At 48.7% G+C, this 20,414-nt stretch overlaps 4 non-coding genes across 4 annotated transcripts; all 4 read left to right on the forward strand.

The window, feature by feature from the left end:
- Window positions 1-9,225: 9,225 nt before the first annotated feature.
- On the forward strand, window positions 9,226-9,319 carry TRNAY-GUA (transfer RNA tyrosine (anticodon GUA)). The gene is made up of 2 exons: window positions 9,226-9,262; window positions 9,284-9,319. It is a non-coding gene; the product is annotated as a tRNA-Tyr (tRNA).
- Window positions 9,320-12,455: 3,136 nt separating this feature from the next.
- Window positions 12,456-12,549, forward strand: TRNAY-GUA (transfer RNA tyrosine (anticodon GUA)). The gene is made up of 2 exons: window positions 12,456-12,492; window positions 12,514-12,549. It is a non-coding gene; the product is annotated as a tRNA-Tyr (tRNA).
- Window positions 12,550-14,948: 2,399 nt separating this feature from the next.
- On the forward strand, window positions 14,949-15,041 carry TRNAY-GUA (transfer RNA tyrosine (anticodon GUA)). The gene is made up of 2 exons: window positions 14,949-14,985; window positions 15,006-15,041. It is a non-coding gene; the product is annotated as a tRNA-Tyr (tRNA).
- A 3,288-nt stretch (window positions 15,042-18,329) lies between these two features.
- Window positions 18,330-18,423, forward strand: TRNAY-GUA (transfer RNA tyrosine (anticodon GUA)). Its single transcript has 2 exons — window positions 18,330-18,366; window positions 18,388-18,423. It is a non-coding gene; the product is annotated as a tRNA-Tyr (tRNA).
- The last annotated feature ends 1,991 nt before the right edge of the window (window positions 18,424-20,414 follow it).

A 20,414-nucleotide genomic window follows, 5' to 3' on the forward strand; every position in this document is an offset into this window, starting at 1 on the left:
AAGAAAATGTTAACATGGGCCCACAATGGCTGCAGTTGGGCATATGGGTAATAAAACCCGGGCCTATAAAATAAAGCTGACCTCTTGCCTGTGTAACTGGAGTTTGTTAAATATTTCACTGACAGGGACTGGTCATAAACCTGCTTATCAGATGTAGAACAAAGACAGGATGGAGTTAGTCACCCTCTCTCCACCAGACCCTAAGATGCTTAACCTTTCTCCCTACTCACTCAACTGTATATTTATCTTATGTATGGCATCACTGAGCACTCATCAGAATCACAAGAATGTAACATTGTTTCAGTAACCTCTTCTCCCGCCTTCTGTGCGACACATATCCCCCTTAGAAAATTTAAATATACTGCGCCTCATGTAAACTACTTTGGGACCTATTCTAGGTCTATTCTAAGTCTGTGTTCTCAGGCATAACTCCTCAAACTTGGCTGAGAATAAATCTAACCATGACTTCTTTAAGTTCAGGTGCCTGTTATGTCACTTTTCAGTTGACACTGCCTCTGTGCTTCACCTGCTAGGCAAGGTTACAATCAGTACACGTCAGTGAAAACAGTTGACATGGCTGGGCATGGTGGCTCACGTCTGTAATCCCAGAACTTTGGGAGGCAGACATAGGTGGTTCACCTGAGGTCAGGAGTTTGAGACCAAACTCAACTCCAACACAGCAAAACCTTGAGTCTGCTATAAAAAAAAAAAAAAAAAAAAAAAAAAAAGGTAGCCAGACATGGTGGTGCATGCCTATAGTCCCAGCTACTTGGGAGGCTGAGGCAGGAGGATCACTTGAACCCAGAAGGTGTCAGGTTGCAGTGAGCCGAAATTGTGCCACTGCACTCCAGCCTGGGCAACACAGCAAGACTCTGTCTCAAAAAAAAAAAAAGAAAGAAAGAAAAGACAAAAAACAACAAACTTTAGCCTTTCAGGCTGGAGTTCAGCTTTAGCTCATAGGTCTAGTTTCTATTACCTATATGCTCAACCTGCAGCCATCTTGGGCCACTTTTAAACATTGTTCTTTCGGATTTTCTTTTTTCTGACAAGTGCCATGCAGGAAAAATCAGGATGGGGATGGGGACAAGGGCTTTGTCCAGGCGACATTTATGCAGATTGTATTCCTAGTCTGGTCTGGGGCCTTTTCTTGTATGATGACTTTGGGAGGAGGGTTGCAACTGCTTGAGCCTAGAGACAACTATCTGTTCCTTTTTCCTTCTGTCAGTTTTCTTGGTTGTGGATCAACAAAATGAAGATGTCTCCTAGAAGAATAAAATAGTAAGGTCAGTAACTCAAGGGTTAATGCACCAGGCTGTAACAAAGGTGTGAATTCTAGCCTCCCTGGGGCTCCAGTTGCTTCAGTTTTTATGCTCTGGGATGTATTTACCAAGCTCAGATAACTTCACTGGTGAATTTCAATAAATGTTTCAGGAATAATGACAATTCTACACAACCTCTTGCAGAAAAATTGGAGATGAGAAAATAATTCTCAACTCTTTACATGAGGACAGTGTATTCTGATATTAAAAGCAAAGATACTTCAAAAGAAAGAAAACTACAGATCAGAGTCTCTTAAGAACATAGAAGCCAAAAAGTTTAACATAACTTTAGCGAGTTGAATCCAACAGTATATGAAATAATGATACATCAGAATCAAGGGGGATTTTCCCAGAAAAGCAAATTTGGTTTGATATTCAAAATTAATCAATGTACAAACTATATTATATTAAAAAGAAAAACATGATTATATCAAAAGATGTAGACAAAACATTTGTCAAAATTTCACATTCGTTTATTTATTACTTACTCATATTTTTAGAGATGGGGGTTTCCCTCTGTCCCCCGAACTGGAGGGCAGTAGTACAACCATAGGTCACTACAGCCTCAACTTCTTAGGCTCAAATGATTTTCTTGCCTCAGCCTCCTGAGGAGCTGGGACTACCAGTGTGTGCCATCATGCCCTGATAATAATTTTTTCTTTCTTTCTTTGTTTTTTTCTTTTTGAGATGGAGTTTCGCTTTTTGTTGCCCAGGCTGGAGTGCAGTCGCGCGATCTCACTGCAACCTCCCCCTCCCAAATTCAAGTGATTCTCCTGCCTCAGCCTCCTGAGTAGCTGGGATTACAGGCACCCACCACCATACCCGGCTAATTTTTTTGTATTTTTAGTAGAAATGGGGTTTCACCATGTTGGCCAGGCTGGTCTGAAACTCCTGACCTCAGGTGATCCGCCTGCCTTGGCCTCCCAAAGTGCTGGGATTACAGGCATGAGCCACCGCGCCTGGTGCCCTGATAATTTTTTAAAATATTCATACAGACCGGTTCTCACTTTGTTGCCCAGGTTGGTCTTGCACTCCTGGGCTCAAGTGATCCTCTCATCTTGGCTTTTCAAAGCACTGAGATTACAGACATGAGCCAATGCCCGCTACACATTCGCTTCTCATATAAACTCTCAGCAAATTAGAAATAGAAGGGCCTTTTCTCAATCTGATAAAGGGCACCTATGAAAAACTTTCAGCTAACAGTATACTTAATGATGAAAGACTGAATGATTTCCCTGTAAGATTAGGACAAGCAAGGACATCTGCTTTCATCACTATCATCAGCAACGTATGGAGATTCTTGAACGGTAATGCAAAAAAAATTAAAATGGAAGCCACCCATGTTTAAATGAAAAAGTAAAACTGTTTTATTCCGGGCCAGGCGCAGTAGCTCACACCTGTAATCCCAGCACTTTGTGAGGCCGAGACAGGCAGATAACCTGAGGTCAGGAGTTTGAGACCAGCCTGACCAACATGGAGAAATCCCAAGTCTCTACTAAAACTACAAAATTAGCCAGGTGTGGTGGCACATGCCTGTAATCCCAGCTACTCGGGAGACTGAGGCAGGCGAATTGCTTGAACCCAGGAGGTGGAGGTTGCAATGAGCCAAGATAGTACCATTGCACTCCAGGCTGGGCAACAAGAGTACAGGGTTCTCTTCCAAGGCAAGTTCCAACCCACCCAACACATATTGGACCTCTGGCATTCCAGTGACTTGGTGTCCTCCATTTGCAGAAAGTCCAGTGACCCAGCTTTAACTTTGTGTCCCCTTTGAGAGATCAGCTGGTAGAGTGGAGGACTGTACACATCTGTGGACATCCTTAGGTTGCTGGTTCAATTCCGTCTCGAGGGAAGTGTCTGAGTTTTTTGTGCACACACCAATGCTCTCTGGCTACACCTCTGCCTGGTCAAAGGCCCTGCTGTCGCCACACTCTCCCAAGCAAAACCCAGCAAAGCCTTATCCAGATCACCTAGCTTGTCACGCCTGTGCTGTTGCCAGTACACTTCAGCACAAAGCGTCCCTTACTTCTGCTTTGTGACCCAGCCAATCCCCATCCGAATGCTTACCATCTCAGGGCTGTTTCATTTTTATTCATAGGCTGCTTTTGAACCTAAGCACTGCTGGGGAATCTGGCAACACAGCTGGACTCATCTGTGACCAAGCTCTCCCGACCAGGCTGGCAAACCCTGGAAGGCCAAGCTCCCAGAAGACCGTCAAGCATTCAGGACAATGCTGTAGGGCCAAGGACAACCCTGATATCACCCGTGAACTCACCCTCTCCCTCTCTTTTCCTTCTTGAGCTATTACTACCTCACCTCTGTCTCTGTCTCATTCTCTCTCTCTCTCTCACAATTTCTCTCTCTGTCTCTGTATATTCCTGTCTGTCTGTCTCTGCCCCTTCTCCCTGTCACTCTGTGTCTCTCTCATTCTCGTTTGTCGGAAATGTATAGACTCATGCAGACAGAAAATGCTCATCCTTGCTATGTTGTGTCTACTTGGGGAGACAGCAGCCACCCTGAGAATTTTCTAAGGCAAAGAACCTCCATTGGCAACGTCAGGTTGCCCCACGGGATGAGGACATGGTGTGCCTACCCACTCACCCCTGTCCCAAATCCCTCAAGCCTCACCTTTCCTGAGTCTTCGCACCTTTTTATTTTGCTATAGCTGGGCTTGGCTCCTGCAGGAAGACGAAGGATACCTAACGCTCACCACTTAGTTCACAGATGTCAAAAACACCTGCCACTTAGGAGGCTGCGAGAGCCAGAAGGAAGTACAAAATGGCAGGCTTGAAAAGAGCTTTGGTGAGCTAGGAGACTTGGGGATTGTTGGTCTATGACAGGAAACAGAAGTGAAATTTGAGTGACATCTGTCATCATACAGTGGCACATAAATTCACCTCCTTAGAAAGGCCACTGCCTGGTGGGTCTGAGCAGTTTGGACCTTTTACACTGGGATCTAGCAGCACAGTTGGGCTCCCCTACATTTGAGAAAAGTATGCTAAAGCCCAGTCAGAGAGAATGGATCAGAAAATGGACCAGGCTTTCACCAACCAATGGAGCTTCACATCTGTGGAGATGTAGTGGGTTTGGTGGGTATGGGGCAGAGAAGAAAGCCAATGACTGTCCCTTGGTCTCATCCCAAGATCTCAGAAAAATGTGCATCAGACACTTGATATACAGATGCAACCTATCACAGATAGCACTCTAAGCCCAGTGGTCCATGGGAGCATGGCCCTCTGAAGCCCTTTGAGGACTGCATCCCTGCCCTCCCCTACCCTCTATGGCCACAAGAACTGTTTCATTGTGGGTCTCAAACTGGAGACTGTATGTGTCTTCTTCTCCTGGAAAGCAGCAGATGGTCTCCCCCAACACTGCCTATTCCCCTCATGTTCCCCCAGCTGTGTCAATCTTTCCCACTTCTCACTGCTAATGGAAAAGAGCTAAGCTGTGGATTCAGCAGTGCTCTGAGATGATTCTATGGCTGTGGAGCCAAAGAAATCCCAGTCTCCAATGACACCAAAACCAGAGACCAATGAACAGGGACCAAAAGTAGCACCTTAGGTCTTCATTAGATATGTTCCTGATGGGACATGGAGGCACGGGTCCTCTGAAACCTCAGTTCGGTGTTTTGAGGGCAAAGGCAGAAGGGGGCCAGGTAGTGGACTTTGGTGACCAGCACAAGCGAAGGTGAACCCCAGATGCCCACTTTTCCAGTCTGGGACATAACAGAGAGTAGCAAGGGGTATTCAGGCATCTGACTCTCACCTTTGGCCATCCATACCCACTTAGCATAACACAGAGTGGACTTAAACTCAATGGAGGCTAGGTCCCTTGGGGGTAGGTTGCTGCACCCCCACTAGGTGTTCAGCTGGGGGATGGGTATCTTAGTGGTCTTGGGGTGGTGGGCATACACCAGATGGGATGTGAAACCTTTGCCAAAGACGTGGGGCCAGGAGAAACTCACACCTCTGTCCTCTACCGCCATTTTTTTGTTTGTTTATTTTTTTTTTGCTTTTCCAAGAAACCCGCAGAACCTTGCTGATGTGGTTTGGCTGTGTCCCCACGCAAATCTCAACTTGAATTGTATCTCCCAAAATTCCAACGTGTTGTGGGAGGGACCCGGCGGGGGGTAATTGAATCATGGGGGTCAGTCTTTCCTGTGCTATTCTCATAAAAAAGTCTCATAGTATCTGATGGGTTTATGAGAGGTTTCTGCTTTTGCTTCTCTCTCATTTTCTCCTGCCACTGTCATGTAAGAAGTGCCTTTCGCCTCCCACCATGATTCTGAGGCCTCCCCAGCCCTGTGTAATTGTAAGTCCAATTAAACCTCTTTTTCATCCCAGTCTGGGGTGTGTCTTTATCAGCAGCATGAAAATGGACTAATACAGTAAATTGGTACCAGTAGAGACGGGCATTGCTGAAAGGATACCCAAAAATGCGGAAGTGACTTTGGAACTGGGTAACAGGCATAGTTTGGAACAGTTTGGAGGGTTCAGAATAAGACACGAAAATGTGGGAAAGTTTAGAACTTCTTAGAGACTTGTTGAATGACTTTACCCAAAATGCTGCTAGTGATATGGACAATAAAATCCAGGCTGAGGTGGTCTCAGATGGAGATAAGGAACTTGTTGGGAACTAGAGCAAAGATTATTCTTGTTGTGTTTTAGCAAAGAGACTAACAGCATTTTGCCTCTGCCCTAAAGATTTGTGGAACTTTGAACTTGAGTAAGATGATTTAGGGTATCTGGCAGAAGAAATTTCTAAGCAGCAAAGCATTCAAGAGGTGACTTGGGTACTGTTAAGGGCATTCAGTTTTTTGTTGTTTTGTTGTTGTTGTTGTTGTTTTTGAGACAGTCTTGATCTGTCGCCTAGACAGGAGTACAGTGGTGTGATATCAGCTCACTGCAAGCTCCGCCTCCTGAGTTCTCCTGCCTCAGCCTCCTGAGTAGCTGGAACTAGAGGTGCCCGCGACCATGGCTGGCCAATTTTTTTTTTTTTTTTTTTTTTTTTTGAGACGGAGTCTTGCTCTGTAGCCCGGGCTGGAGTGCAGTGGCCGGATCTCAGCTCACTGCAAGCTCCGCCTCCCGGGTTTACGCCATTCTCCTGCCTCAGCCTCCCGAGTAGCTGGGACTATAGGCCCCCGCCACCTCGCCCGGCTAGTTTTTTTTTGTATTTTTAGTAGAGACGGGGTTTCACCGTGTTAGCCAGGATGGTCTCAATCTCCTGACCTCGTGATCCGCCCACCTTGGCCTCCCAAAGTGCTGGGATTACAGGCATGAGCCAACACGCCCAGTGGCATTCAGTTTTATACTGGAAGCAGAGCATAAAAGTTTGGAAAATTTGCAGCCTGACTATGTGATATAAAAGAAAAACCCAACCCCATTTGCTGGGGAGAAATTCAAACTGGCTGCAGAATTTTGCCCAAGTAGCAAGGAGCCTAATGTTAATCCCCAAGATCATGGGGAAAATGTCTCCAGGCCATGTCAGAGACCATCCGGCAGCCCCTCCCATCCATCACAGGCCCAGAAGCCCAGGACGAAAAAGTGGTTTCGTTGGCTGGGCCCAGGGTCCTAGTGCTGTGTGCAACCTAGGAACTCGGTGCCCTGTGTCCCCGCTGCTCCACCTGTGGCTGAAAGAGGCTAACATACAGCTTGGGCTGTGGCTTCAGAGGGTGGAAGCCCCAAGCCTTGGTAGCTTCCACATGGTGTTGAGCCTGCAGGTGCACAGAAGTCAAGAATTGAGGTTTGGGAACCTCCTCCTAGATTTTAGAAGATGTATGGAAACACTTGGATGCCCAGGCAAAAGCTTGCTGCAGGGGTGGGGCCCTCATGGAGAACCTCTGCTAGGACAATGTGAAAGGGAAATGTGCAGTCAGAGCCCCCACGCAGAGTCCCTACTGGGGCATTGCCTAGTGGAGCTGTGAGAAGAGGGCCACCGTCCTCCAGACCCCAGAATGGTAGATCCACTGACAGCTTGCACCGTCCACCTGGAAAAGCTGCAGACACTCAACACCAGCCCAGGAAAGCAGCTCAGAGAGAGGCTGTACCCTGCAAACACGCAGGGGTGGAGCTGCCCAAGACCATGGGAACCTACCTCTTGCATCACTGTGACCTGGATGTGAGACCTGAAGTCAAAGGAGATTTAAGATTTAAGATTTGACTGCCCCACTGGATTTCAGACTTGCATGGCCTCTATAACCCCTTCGTTTTGGCAAATTTCTCCCATTTGGAATGGCTATATTTATCTAATACCTGTACCCCCATTGTATCTAGGAAGTAACAAGCTTGCTTTTGATTTTACAGGCTCACAGGCAGAAAGGACTTGCCTTGTCTCAGATGAGACTTTGGACTGTGGACTTTTGAGTTAATGCTGAAATGAGTTAAGGCTTTGGAGGACTGTTGGGAGAGCATGATTGGTTTTGAAATGTGAGGACATGAGATTTGTAGGGGCCAGGGGCGGAATGATATGGTTTGGCTGTGTCCCTACCCAAATCTCAACTTGAATTTTATCTCCCCAAATTCCCACCTACTGTGGGAGGGACCGGGGGAGATAATTGAATCATGGGGGCCGGTTTTTCCAGTGCTATTCTCGTGATAGTGAATAAGTCTCACAAGATCTGATGGGTTTACCAGGGTGTTCCGCTTTTGCTTCTCTCTCATTTTCTCCTGCCTCTGCCATGTAAGAAGTCCCTTGGCCAGGTGGCTCACACCTATAATCCCAGCACTTTAGGAGGCCGAAGAGGGCGGATCACCCGAAGTCAGGAGTTCGAGACCAGCCTGACCAACATGGAGAAACCCCAAGTCTTTATTTAAAATACAAAATTAGCTGGGCGTGGCAGCACATGCCTGTAATCCCAGCTACTCTGGAGGCTGAGGCAGCAGAATCGCTTGAACCTGGGAGGCGGAAGTTGCCGTGAGCTGAGATCGCACCATTGCACTCTGGCCTGGGCAACAAGTGTGAAACTCCGTCTCAAAAAAAAAAAAAAAGAAGAAGGAGAAGGAGAAGAACTTTTCACCCCCAGCCATCTTTCTGAGGCCTCCCCAGCCATGTGGAACTGTGAGTCCAATTAAACCTCTTTTTCATCCCAGTCTTGGGTATGTCTTTATCAGCAGCATGAAAACGGACTAATACACTTGCCCTACTTCAGAAAGAGGCAGCCTCTGGCGGGGCGGGGGGCGGGGGGGGGGGGTGGGGGGCGGGGGGAAAGAGTTCTTGGTCGGTTTGCAGAGGAGGGAAGCCAAGCCCCAGGTGGGCGCTGGGGAGGAAGGGTATCACAGTGCATCTGCAAGCCCTGAGCGAGTTCTTCTCCCCTAGTCCCATTTGTTCTCTCTCTCACTTCCAGCACACTTGAATGCGCCAAAAAGTGAGCATAGGACACTAGGGGAAAAGGGCGGCGGCACATCGGGAGGAGGGGCGTGTGTGTCGGCCGGGAAGGGAGTAAGGGAGTAGGAAGACCAGAGTTTTAGGAAAGGGCTCCTTAAGGACTTCCAGCAGACCCTGAAGCTGGTCTGCGGATAGCGGTCGCCCACTCAGAATTCTTCTTTCCTCCTCCAGCACCCCCTGTCCCACAGGATTCACCCATCCACCTCGCCCATCCCTCTGACCGAGGCCTCTCACCCTCTTATTTTCTTTCACTGAGGACTATCGTCCTCACTTGGCACAGGTGGAGGAAGGCCACAGGTGAGAGCCTCCCGTCTTGGATCGTGGCTATCAGCGCCCCGAGACGCGAGGAAACTACACTCAGAGGATTTGCTCCACCCTGAGAGGGGCGCGGTGGCGACCGGCGCAAGATTCTCTTTTAAGGTGGGTTCCAATCAACTCAAAGTGTGTTGAACCTCCAGCGTTCCAAGGACTTGGCTTCCTCCATTTGCAGAAAGTCCAGTGACCCAGCCGGTGGAGCGTGCACCCTTCGATAGCTCAGCTGGTAGAGCGGAGGACTGTAGACTGCAGAGAAGTTCGTAGACATCCTTAGGTCGCTGGTTCGATTCCGGCTCGAAGGAAGTGCCTGAAACTTTTGCACAGCAATGCCACCTGGTGCCTGGTCAAACACACTGCAGCCTCCAACTAGTATCCACCCACACTCTCCCAGTCAAAACCCAGAGAAACCTTTCCTGATCACCCAGTTTCCACACCTGTGCTGTGGCCAGGAAACACGCCCAAAAGTCCACTCATTCTTCCCACAGTCCAGGGACAGGTACTCTTCAACGCAAAGCGCCCCTTGCTTCTCCTTTGTGACCCAGTCGGCCCCTCTCCCCAACCCCTTTCGCACCCCCACCATCCAGAGCTCTTTCACTTTTATCCACAGACTGCTCTGGGTGCTGAGGGCCACCGACTTTAGCAACACTGTGTGCTCACTGTTGATAGATCTCTCCATCTATTAAACTAGTGGGTCCACCATCAAGTCCCAGAAGGTCAAGCCTGCTGGAAGAGAAAAGGGTCAGAGACAACTGTGACATCCTCAGAAAAATAAATAAATAAATACATAACTTGCTCTCTATGCTCTCTCATCTTCTCCAGGTCTCTAGCAATGCTTTTCCATCTGACCATTCTCTATCTCTCTCTCTGTTTTTCTCTGACTCTATTTCTCTCATTATATTTTGCTTGTAATGTATAGATGTTTACAGACAGAAAATGTTCATTGCTGTTTTGTTTTGTCTGTTTGTAGGAGACAGCTGCCACCCTGAGATTTTCTTAATGAATAGAGCTTCCACTGGCTCCATAATGTTTTCCTTCATTGAGAAAAAAACTGTGCCCCCTTCCCACATACACCAAGCCTCACATTTCCTGAGCCCTCACACCCTTTAATGTTGCTACAGTAACCTTTGGGTTCCTGCTGGAAGAAGAAAGATACCTTTCACTCAGTTCAAAGTCTGCAAAAACACCTACACCAAGTGTCTTGCTAGTTGTGAAGGTGTGAAAGAGGGAAAGAGAGTATAAAAGGGTGGAGTTGGAAAGAACTTCCGTGACCCAGGAGAGTTGGGGGCTGTTGGGTCCATGGCAGGGAGCAGAATTGAAGCTTGGGTGGCAGCTGCCACCCTGCAGAGGCACACAAGTTCACCTCCTTAGGCCACTGGCTGGTTGCATCTGAGCAGCATGCTAACACTTTTATGTGGGGGCTCTAGAGGCACAGCTGGAAGCTTGCACCTTTACAAGAGGAAGATGGCTGGCACAATCTGAGAGCATGAAGCAGGAAATGGGCTTGACTTTCACCAACCAAGTGGGGCTTCACCTCTGGGAAGATAAAATGGGTTCATCAAAGTATGGGCCAGAGAGGAACCACAATGAATGTCCCCTGGTCTCCTCCTATGCTCTGGGGAAAAAAAAAATCTTCAGACACTTGATGCACAGATGGAAGTTATTACAGAGAGCACTGCAAGCAAAACAGTGATGGAAATTCGGTTCTCAGAGGCCTTCTGGGAACCTGGGGGCCACTCTCCCCTAGCCGATGGGCATAACTGCTTTTTCACTCTGCATCTCAAACTAGAGACTCCACATGTCTTCCTCTCCTAGAAAGCAGCTCCTGTTCTCCCCCTAGGGCCTATTCCCTACCTCTTCTCTGCTGTATCAACCTTTCCTGCTTCCCACTGCTAATGGAAAGGGGCGGAGCTGTGGACTCACCAGGGCCCCAGCAACATTCTGTAGCTCCGCAGCTGCAGAGAGATCCCAGAGCCTGGAATGACATTACTGCAGAGATCAGCAAACAGAAACCAAACAGGACCTTTGGTCTATACCGGATGTGTCCTTGATAAGACGTGGCGGTACCAGGTTTTTTGGAACCTAGGCTTGGTGCTTTGAGGGAAAAAACAGAGGTGGGCCATTGAGTGGTGTTTGGTCATCAGCAAAAGTGTGGGTGATCCCTGACCCTGACTTTTCCCCTATAAACTCAATAAAGGGTGGGTCTTTTGGGTTCAGCTTGCTGTGCCACCAGTGCCTGTTTCACTGTTTGTGTGGGTGATGAGTGGTCTTGAGATAGTGGACACACACCATACAGGATATGAAACCTTTGTAACAATTTGGGGCCTAGGTAAGGGGTCCAAAGCTCGCCGGTGTTTCTATCAGCCCCTTTTTCTTTCTACTTTAGAAAGCAGCAGCCTCCGGGAAAGGATTCTTGGTCAGTTTGCAGAGGAGTGGATCCAAGCTTTTATGCTGGCCCTTGGGGTTAGAGGTAGTGGGTATCACATGGTGATCTGTGAGTCCCTGGCCCTGGTCTCTCCCCACATATCCCTTTCTTTTATTTATTTATTTTATTTTTTATTTTTTTAATGGTCTCTGTCGCCCAGGCTGGAGTGCAGTGGCAAGAGCACAGCTCACTGTAGCCTCAAACCTCTGGGCTTGAACGATCCTCCCACATCAGCCTGCTGAGTGGCTAGGACCGAAGGTGCAGGCCACCACACCCGGATATGTTTTAAAAGTTTTTCTGTAAAGACGGCTTCTCCCTATGTTGCCCAGGCTGATCTTGAAGTCCTGGGCTCAGGCGCCCCTCCCGCCTTGGCCCGCTAAATTGTTGGGATTACGGCGCGAGCCACCACCCAGCCTCCACCTATCCTCCTGCATTTCCTCCCTCTCTTCCCATTGTGCCTCAATACGCCAAAAAGTGAGCAGAGAACACTGGGTAGAAGGGCTGAGTACATCGAGAGGAGTGTGTTTGAGGTGGTGGGAAGTAGAAGTCAGGCTGTTAGGGCAGTGCCCCCTTAGGGTCTTCCATCAGACCCTAACGCTAGGTTAGGGATTGGAAGCTGCTTACGCCACGCCCATGCGGGTTCTTCCCTATCCTCCTCCAGTGTCCCCTCCTCCACTGGACCCACCCATCAGTCTCACCAACCCCTCTGCCCTCGCAGTCTTACCTCTGGCCACTAAGCGCTGTCATCTTCACAAGTAGAGCGATGCAGAGGGAGAAGAAGGCCACAAGTGAGAGCTCCTCCTCGTGGATCGTGGCTATCAGCGCCCGAGAGACGCCAGGCACCACCCCCGCCCAGAGGATTTGCTCCATCCGGAAAGGGGCGCGGTGGAGACCGGCACAGTTCTCTTCCAAGCCGGGTTCCAATTAACTTAGCGAGTGTTGGATCTCCGGCGGTCCAGGGACTTGGCTTCCTGCATTTGCAGAAAGTCCAGTGAGTCAGCGTGAACAGCGTGCACCCTTCGATAGCTCAGCTGGTAGAGCGGAGGACTGTAGACTGCAGAAAAGTGTGTGGACATCCTTAGGTCGCTGGTTCGATTCCGGCTCGAAGGAAGTGCCTGACTCTTTTGTGCACAATGCTGCCTGGCTGCATCTGTTCCCGGTCACAGACCTTGCAGCCTTTGCAGCCTTCCAGTCATAACACTTTCCCACGGAAAACCCAGTAAAATCCTGCCTTTCCTGATCACACTCCTGGGAGCCTCCTCATTCTTCCCAAATCCTCTCTTCAGCGCAACAGTACCCCTTGCCTTGTGACCCAGCCAAACCCCAATTCGTGCCCCCACCATCCTATGCCTTTCCACTTGTATTTACAAACTGCCCACCCATCCCCCTGTCCCAAATCCCTCAAGCTTCACCTTTCCCGAGCCTTCACAACTTTTTATGTTGCTACAGCCAAGTTTGGCTACTGCTGGAAAAGTAAGGATATCTAATAGTCAGTTCAGAGTCTGGAAAAACACCTGCACCAAGTGCCCTGCCTACTTCGGAGGGTAAGGGAAAGGGAAGGGGAGTACCAAAGAAGTGCAGACTTCAAAACAGCTTCAGTGATCCTGGAGAGTTACGGGCTATCGGGTCCATGGCACAGAGCAGACGTAAAGCTTGAGTGACAGCTGTCATTATATAGAGGCACATGAATTTGCCTGCTTAGACAGGCCACTGTCTCGTGGGTCTGAGCAGTTTGGAGCATTTGCTCTGGGACCTAGAGGCACAGTTGGGTTCTCCTACTCCCAAGAAAAATGTGCTGAGGTCCAATCAGAGAGAATGGAGTCAGAAATGAACTGAACTTTATCAACCAAGTGAAGCTTCACCTCTGGGGAGTTGGAGTGGGGTGGTGGCGTATGTGGCAGAGAAGAAAGCCCATGAGCATCCTTTGGTCTCACTGCATAATCTTGGAAAAAGCTTCCAGACGTTTGATGTAAAGATGCAGCCTATCAGAGAGCACCCCAAACTGAATGGCCCAGGAAAGCACGGCCTTCTGAAGCCTGCTTGGGACTGGCTTGCCCCATCCACTACCTGCTGGGTCCACAGGAACTGTCTAATTGTGCCTCTCAAACTGGATACTGCACATATTACTGCACATATCTTTTTCACGTGGAAAGCAGCTCCTGGTATCCCGACACCACGTATTCTCTCCCACGTCACCCCGACTGTGTCAACCTTTCCTTCTTTTTTGGTGTCACCAGTGCTGCGGGATGATTCTATGGCTCTGGAGCCACAGAGAGATCCCAGCCTCCAATGACACCAAAGGCAAAGACCAGCTAACAAGGAAGGACCAAAAGTAGCACCTCAGGCCTTCATTGGATATATTCCTGATGGGGCATGGAGTCACCAGATCCCTTGGAACCTTTGCTCAGTACTTTGGGGGAAAACCAGAGGGAACCAACAAATGGGTTTGGTAGCCAGCACAAGTGACAGTGAACCCTGGTGCCCACTCTTCCCAGTTGTGCCATGGCAGAGAGTAGCAGGAGGTCTGTGAGGATCTGACCCTCACCCTTGGAGATCCACACCCACTTGCCATAAGACAGGAAGTGGACATAAACTCAATGGAGGCTAGGTCCCTTGGGTGTGGCTTCCTGTGCTCCTCTAGGTGTTCCGCTGCAGGGTGAGTGTCTCGGTAGCCTTGGAGTGGTGGGCACACGCCAGATGGGATCTGAAACTTTTGTCAAAGATGTGGGGTCAGGATAAGGAGTCCAAAGCTCACACTTCTGTCCTTTTCCTGGCTTCTTGTTTTTCAAGGAAACCCACAGAACTTTGCCTTATTTCAGAAATCGGCAGCTTCTGACTGGAATTCTTGGCCTGTTTGCAGAAGAGGGTACCTCACATGTGCACCTGCAAGCCTGGGAGAGATTTCCTCACCTCACTTCCCAGTGCACTTCAATGCGCCAAAATGTGAGCATAGACTCCTGTGAGGAGAAGGGCGGGGCGCCTGGGGAGGAGGGCCCTGTGTGTGTGGTGGGGGAGGGAGTAGAGAGATCAGACTGCTACGGCAGCGCCCATTAGAGACCTGCACCAGACCCTGAGGTTGGGCTGGAGTTGTCAGCTGCCTATCCAGCGCCCATTAGGGTTTTCCTCCTTTCCTCCTCCAGCATTCTCTCCCCGACTAGACCCACCCAACCACCTCGCCAATCCCTGTGCCCTCACTGACTCACCTCATTTTCTCTCAGGTCACGGGGGACTGTCATCCTCACCTGTAGAAAGGGGGATACTCAGGGACAGGAAGGCTGTCACAGATGAGAGCTCCTCCTCGTGGATGGTGGCTATCAGAGTCCGAGAGACGCCAGGCATCCTTGCCCAGAGGATTTGCTCTGCCCCGAAAGGGGCACGGTGGCGACCCGCGCAGGGTTCTCTTCCAAAGTGGGTCCCAACCAACCCAACTCATATTGGACCTCGAGCATTCCAGGGATGTGGCTTCCTCTGTTTGCAGAAAGTCTAATGACAGGTTTGACAGCATGCACCCTTCGATAGCTCAGCTGGTAGAGCGGAGGACTGTAGATTGTACAGACATTGTGGACATCCTTAGGTCGCTGGTTCGATTCCGGCTCGAAGGAAGTGCCTGACACTTTTGCACGCAATGCTGCCTGGCCGCACTTCTCCATGGTTAAAAGCCCTGCAGCCTCCAAGTAGTAACCACACTCTCCCGGGCAAAACACCCACGAAGTCTTTCCTGATCACCTAGCTTCCCACGCCTTGCTTCTGCTTTGTGACCCCACCAATCCTTCTATTCGTGCCATCCCCCACTTCCCCATCCTGTGCTCTTTCGCTTTTATTCACAGACTGCTCTCAGGCTTGAGCACCGCTGCTGGCTGCCGGCTGTGACAACACCGCTGTGCTCACTTTTGAAAGAGCTCTCCTGACCAGGTGGGCAAAACCTGGAAGGTCAAGTTCCCTGGAGAACATCAAGCTTACTTGACAAGGGTGTAAAGTAGGGATAACCATGGTATCTTCCGTGAAAACTCACTCTCTCACTCTCATCCGTCTCAGGCTCTTTATCACTGCGTTGAGGTCCGACAGTCTCATGTCTGGCTCTGTCTCATTCTCTTTCTCTCTTTCACAGTTTCTCTGTCCCTGTATATTTCTCTTTGTCTCTGTGTCTCTGCCTCCCTCTCTCTCTCCCCCGACCCCTCAGCCAGCCCCTCTCATTCTCCTTTGCTGGAAATGTATAGACTTAGACAGGCATAAAGAAAATGTTCATTCCCACTTTGCTGTGTCCTACTTTGGGGAGACAGCTGTCACCCTGAGAGTTTCCTGATCGTAAGAACTTCCATTAGCCAGGTCAGGTTGCCCTTTAGGTTGAGGACAAGGTGAGTCTATCCCCTATCCCCACAGCTTTTCCCAAATCCCTCAAGCCTCACTTTTTCTGAGCTTCACAACTTTTCATGCTGCTACAGCCGAGTTTGGCCCCTGCTGGAAAAGCAAGGACCTAATATTCAGTTCAAAGCCATCAAAAACACCTGTGTCGAGTGCCCTGCTACTTGAGATGGTAAAGGAGACAGAAGGGGAGTACAAAAGTGCAGGCTTGAAAAGAGCTTCAGTGATCCTGGAGAGTTAGGGGCTGTTGGGTCCATGGCAGGGCGCAGAAGTAAAGCTTGAGTGACAGCTGTCATTATACAGAGGCACACGAATTCGCTGCCTTAGGCCACTGCCTGGTGGGTCTGAGCAGTTTGGAGCTTTGGGCCTAGAGGCACAGATGGACTCTACCCTCACCCCAAAGGAAAACATGCTGAGGCCCAATCAGAGAGAATGAAGCAGGAAATGGACTTAGGTTTTCTCCAACGAAGAGGGGCTTCACCTCCAGGGAGATGGAGTGGGTTCTGTGGGCATGAGGCAGAGAAGAAGGCCAACAAACAATACTTGGTCTCATCTCACCATCTCGGAAAAAAACTCCAGAGATTTGATGCACGCATGCAACCTATCACAGAGAGCACCCCAAGCCAAACAGCCCACGGGAACATGCCCATCTGAAGCCCTCTAGGGACTGAGACACCGACTTCCACTACCTGCCATGGCCACAAGAGCTGTTTCATTGCGGGTCTCAAACTGAAGACTACACATATCTTCCGCTCCTGGGAAGCAGCTCCTCATCTCCCCCCACCTCCCTATTTCCCCCAACATTCCCCTGGCTTTGTCAGCCTTTCCCGCTTGTCATTGCTAACAGAAGGAGGCTGAGCTATGGCATTGCCAGTGCCCAGGATGATTCTATGGCTTTGGAGCCACAGAGAGATCCCTGCCTCCAATGACACCGAAGGCAGAGACCAACGAACACAGACCAAATGTAGTACCTTTGTCCCTTACTGGATAAGTTCATGATAGGATATAGAGACCCCAGGCTCTTTGGAACCTCTGTTTAGTGCTTTCGTGGGAAAATCAGAGGTGAGCCAGCTTTGGTGGCCAACGCAAGCAAGGTTGAAACCTGGGCACCAACTCTTCCTGTCTGAGCCATGACAGAGAGTAGCTGGGTTCTGTGAGCATCTGACCCTTGCCCTCAGAGATCCAGACCCACTTGCCATAAGACGGGGAGTGGACTTAAACTCAATGGTGGCTAGGTCCCTTGGATGTGGCTTGCTGCACCTCCACTAGGTGTTCAGTTGGGGAGTGGGTGTCCCAGTGGTCTTGGGGTAGTGGCACACACCAGATCAGATCTGAAACCTTTGTCAAAGACATGGCATCAGGGTAAGCAGTCCAACACTGACACTTCTGTCTTCTACTTCACCCACCCTCCAATTTTTTTTTTTTTTTTTTTTTTTTTTTTTGAGACAGGGTCTCTTCTGTCACCCAGGCTAGAGTTCAGGGGCATAATCATAGCTCACTGTAGCCTTGAACTCCTGGCCTCAAGCAATCCTCCCACCTCAGCCTCCCAAGTAGCTGGGACTACAGGCTCATGCTACCACACCCGGCTAATTTTTGTAATTTTTGTAAAGATAAGATTTTGCCATGTTGCGCAGGCTGGTCCTTGCCCCTTTGCTTTTTCAGACCCCACAGAGCCTTGTCCTACTTTTAAAAGTTGCAACTGGCAAAATATTTCTGGTCGGTTTGCAGAGGAGGGAAGCCAACCCCCAGATTGGCCCGGAGGGAGGAGGGGTATCACCTGTGCCTCTGCAATCCCTGGGAGGGGTCTCCTCACCTAATTCTATTTGTTCTTTCCCTCACTTCCCAGTACACCTCAACGGGCCAAAAAGTGAACATAGGATACTGTGGGTAGAAGGGAGAAAATGCATCAGGAGGAGGAAGGGGGGTTGGGGGTTGAGGGGGTGGGAGAGCAGTGGAAGGTGAAGGAAGGTCAGAGTGTTAGGGAACGGCCTCATAACCGGCCGCCACCAGACTCTGCGGCTCGCCTAGGGTTGGAAGCCTTCTACCAGTGTCCATTCCAGTTCTCCTCCTTTCTCCTCCAGCAACCCTTCCCTCACCGGACCCCCGCACCCTGCATCCACCTCAGCGGGTTGGCCCTCTGCCTCTCACCCTCTCACTTTTTTTTTTTTTTTTTTTTTTTTTTTTTGCTACTGAAGTCTGTCATCTTCACCTGTAGAAAGGGGGATGCACAGGAGGAAGACGATAACAAGTGAGAGCACACTCCCACCACCACCCCCTCTCCCCCTTTTCGCCCGCCCCCTATCCGGCCCGCCCCTCACGGATAGTTGTTATTGATGCCGGGGGAATCCAGTCAACCACACCCAGAGGATTTTGTTCCGCCGCAAAAGGGGCGCGGTGGCGATCGGAGCAGGGTTATCTCTGCAAGGCGAGTTCCAACCAGCTTAAAGCTTATTGGACGACTACAGTTGCAAGGATTTGGCTTCTTGCATTTGCTGAAAGATCAATGACCTAACTGCAGAGGTGTGCGCCCTTCGATAGCTCAGCTGGTAGAGCGGAGGACTGTAGCCTGTAGAAATATCTGTGGACATCCTTAGGTCGCTGGTTCGATTCCGGCTCGAAGGAAGTACTTTATGCTTTTGCGCACGCACCAAAACTACCAGGCTGTATCTCTGCCAGGTCAAAGACTCTGCCAACCAGCATCGACACTCTCCCAGCTGAAACCCGGCAAGGCCTTTCCGGATCATCCAGCTTCCCACAGCCTATTTTGTGGCCTTGGGAGTCTGCTCATTTTTCCTGCAGTCCAGAGACATGTACCCGCCAGCACCATAGTGCCCGTTCCTTCTGTCTTGTGACCCAGCCAATTCTCTTAATCAGCACCCCACCGCACCTCACTCTTTCACTTTTGCTCATGGACTTTTGCTCATTAGGGTTTGAGCACTGCTCAACTAGAGTGAAAAGTCTTAGTTCACTCTAAGCTGTGATGGAAGGCAGCTTAGTAAATAGGTGAGGTTTTCTGGTAAAGCCTGTGCTTATCAAAGTTGAGTCAATTGAGTTTTAGATCAGGAGTAGGAGTAGATCTGTGGTCAGAGAAGTAGGGTGGACACAGAAAAGTCTGAGCAAATAAACAGAAACCTGAAGAGTGTTGATTGTGCATGTAACTAACTATATATAGTATCATTAGAACATACACACAAGCCCAAGAGTATCAGGAAATGAGGATTTTAAAAGTTGTGCATGGAATTTTTTTCTGTCATTACATCCCTGGAGTTTCAATTGCTACTCACTCCAGAAACAGAGAAGATTGCCCTACATCTATTTGAATTCTCATAGACAGGGCACTATAGCTATGAAACTTTATATATATGTATATGTATACATTTATGCACACATATGTGTGTGTATATGTATACATTTATGCACACATATGTGTGTATATATGTATATATACCCATATGTATACGTATACATATATGTGTGTGTATATGTATATATTATAATATATATATTATTCCCCAGAGCGACAAGCAGGAGAAAAAGTATATAATGTTCATGTTCTTCCGCATTCACCTCCACTCACTTCATTTCCAGTCCCATTGCCATTGCCTCTGCACATGCTTTGTGCAGCTGCCTGGCTTGGGTCAGCTGACAAATGAAGGCATGACTGATGCCAAGAGATAAAAATCTTGTGTTGAATGTCTGCTTTTCCTGCTTTTCAGATTTGGCAGGAATGGGGAATTGGGAAATCTTCGTTCAAGATCTCTAAAAATTGTCTTCTCTCTTTTTCAAACTTTATCATATTATCTCTTTACTAATTGGGTGTCCTTTTCCAGCAAGTACTACTCTTAGCTGGGGTCCTGATGCTTAGATCAATATCAGTTCCTATGTGGAACAGCCTCAGTGATAATTAAATGGTATGAACAGACTGTACGTATTATTTTCTACCTTTAAATAGTGAGATTAATTAGAAACCAAGGCTTTTGTCACTCTCCCCTACCTCTCCACTCAGACTAATATCAGCAATCAAGAAGGATGTGGTCCAACACTAGTAAAATGACTGTTTATATGTGAAATACATAAGCAAGAAACATAAGACCTGACCTCAAATTGCAACATATTCTGAACCTATGTTGGGTAAAAGGACAGTGGATAAGTGTTAGATTATTTTTCAGGTGGAAGCCAAGAGGTGTAATCCTTTCAGGTCTACCCTTTGCCTTCCGATCCCACAGTATATACAAACTGAAATAACTTGAGACATTCTGAGGCAGTCTCCTTGTTTAAATATCAGTGTCTCCTCAAGTCAAAATTATTGAGCACTTTAAAGATAAACATTCTCTAAAAGAGGAGACAGTGGGGTCATAGAGGCTGGTAGCCAAAATAACATGGTGTCTCAGCCTCCTCAGGATCTGAAGGCACTCCCTTTTTTTTTTTTTTTTTTTTTTTTTTTTTTTTTAAATAAGGCAGAAGAACAGTGTCTGAGAAGCCATGCCTAGGACAAAAGCCTTAAAAGCAAGCAGTTTCTTGCTAGGCATAGCTCCTTGTTTTCTCATGTTGCAACCTCATGGTCTTTCAGATAATAAGGCATGAATTTGGTCACAAAAGAAAAGGGCAAGTGA

The sequence above is a fragment of the Chlorocebus sabaeus genome, chromosome 29 (genome assembly GCF_047675955.1).
Source record: "Chlorocebus sabaeus isolate Y175 chromosome 29, mChlSab1.0.hap1, whole genome shotgun sequence".
NCBI lineage: Eukaryota > Metazoa > Chordata > Mammalia > Primates > Cercopithecidae > Chlorocebus > Chlorocebus sabaeus.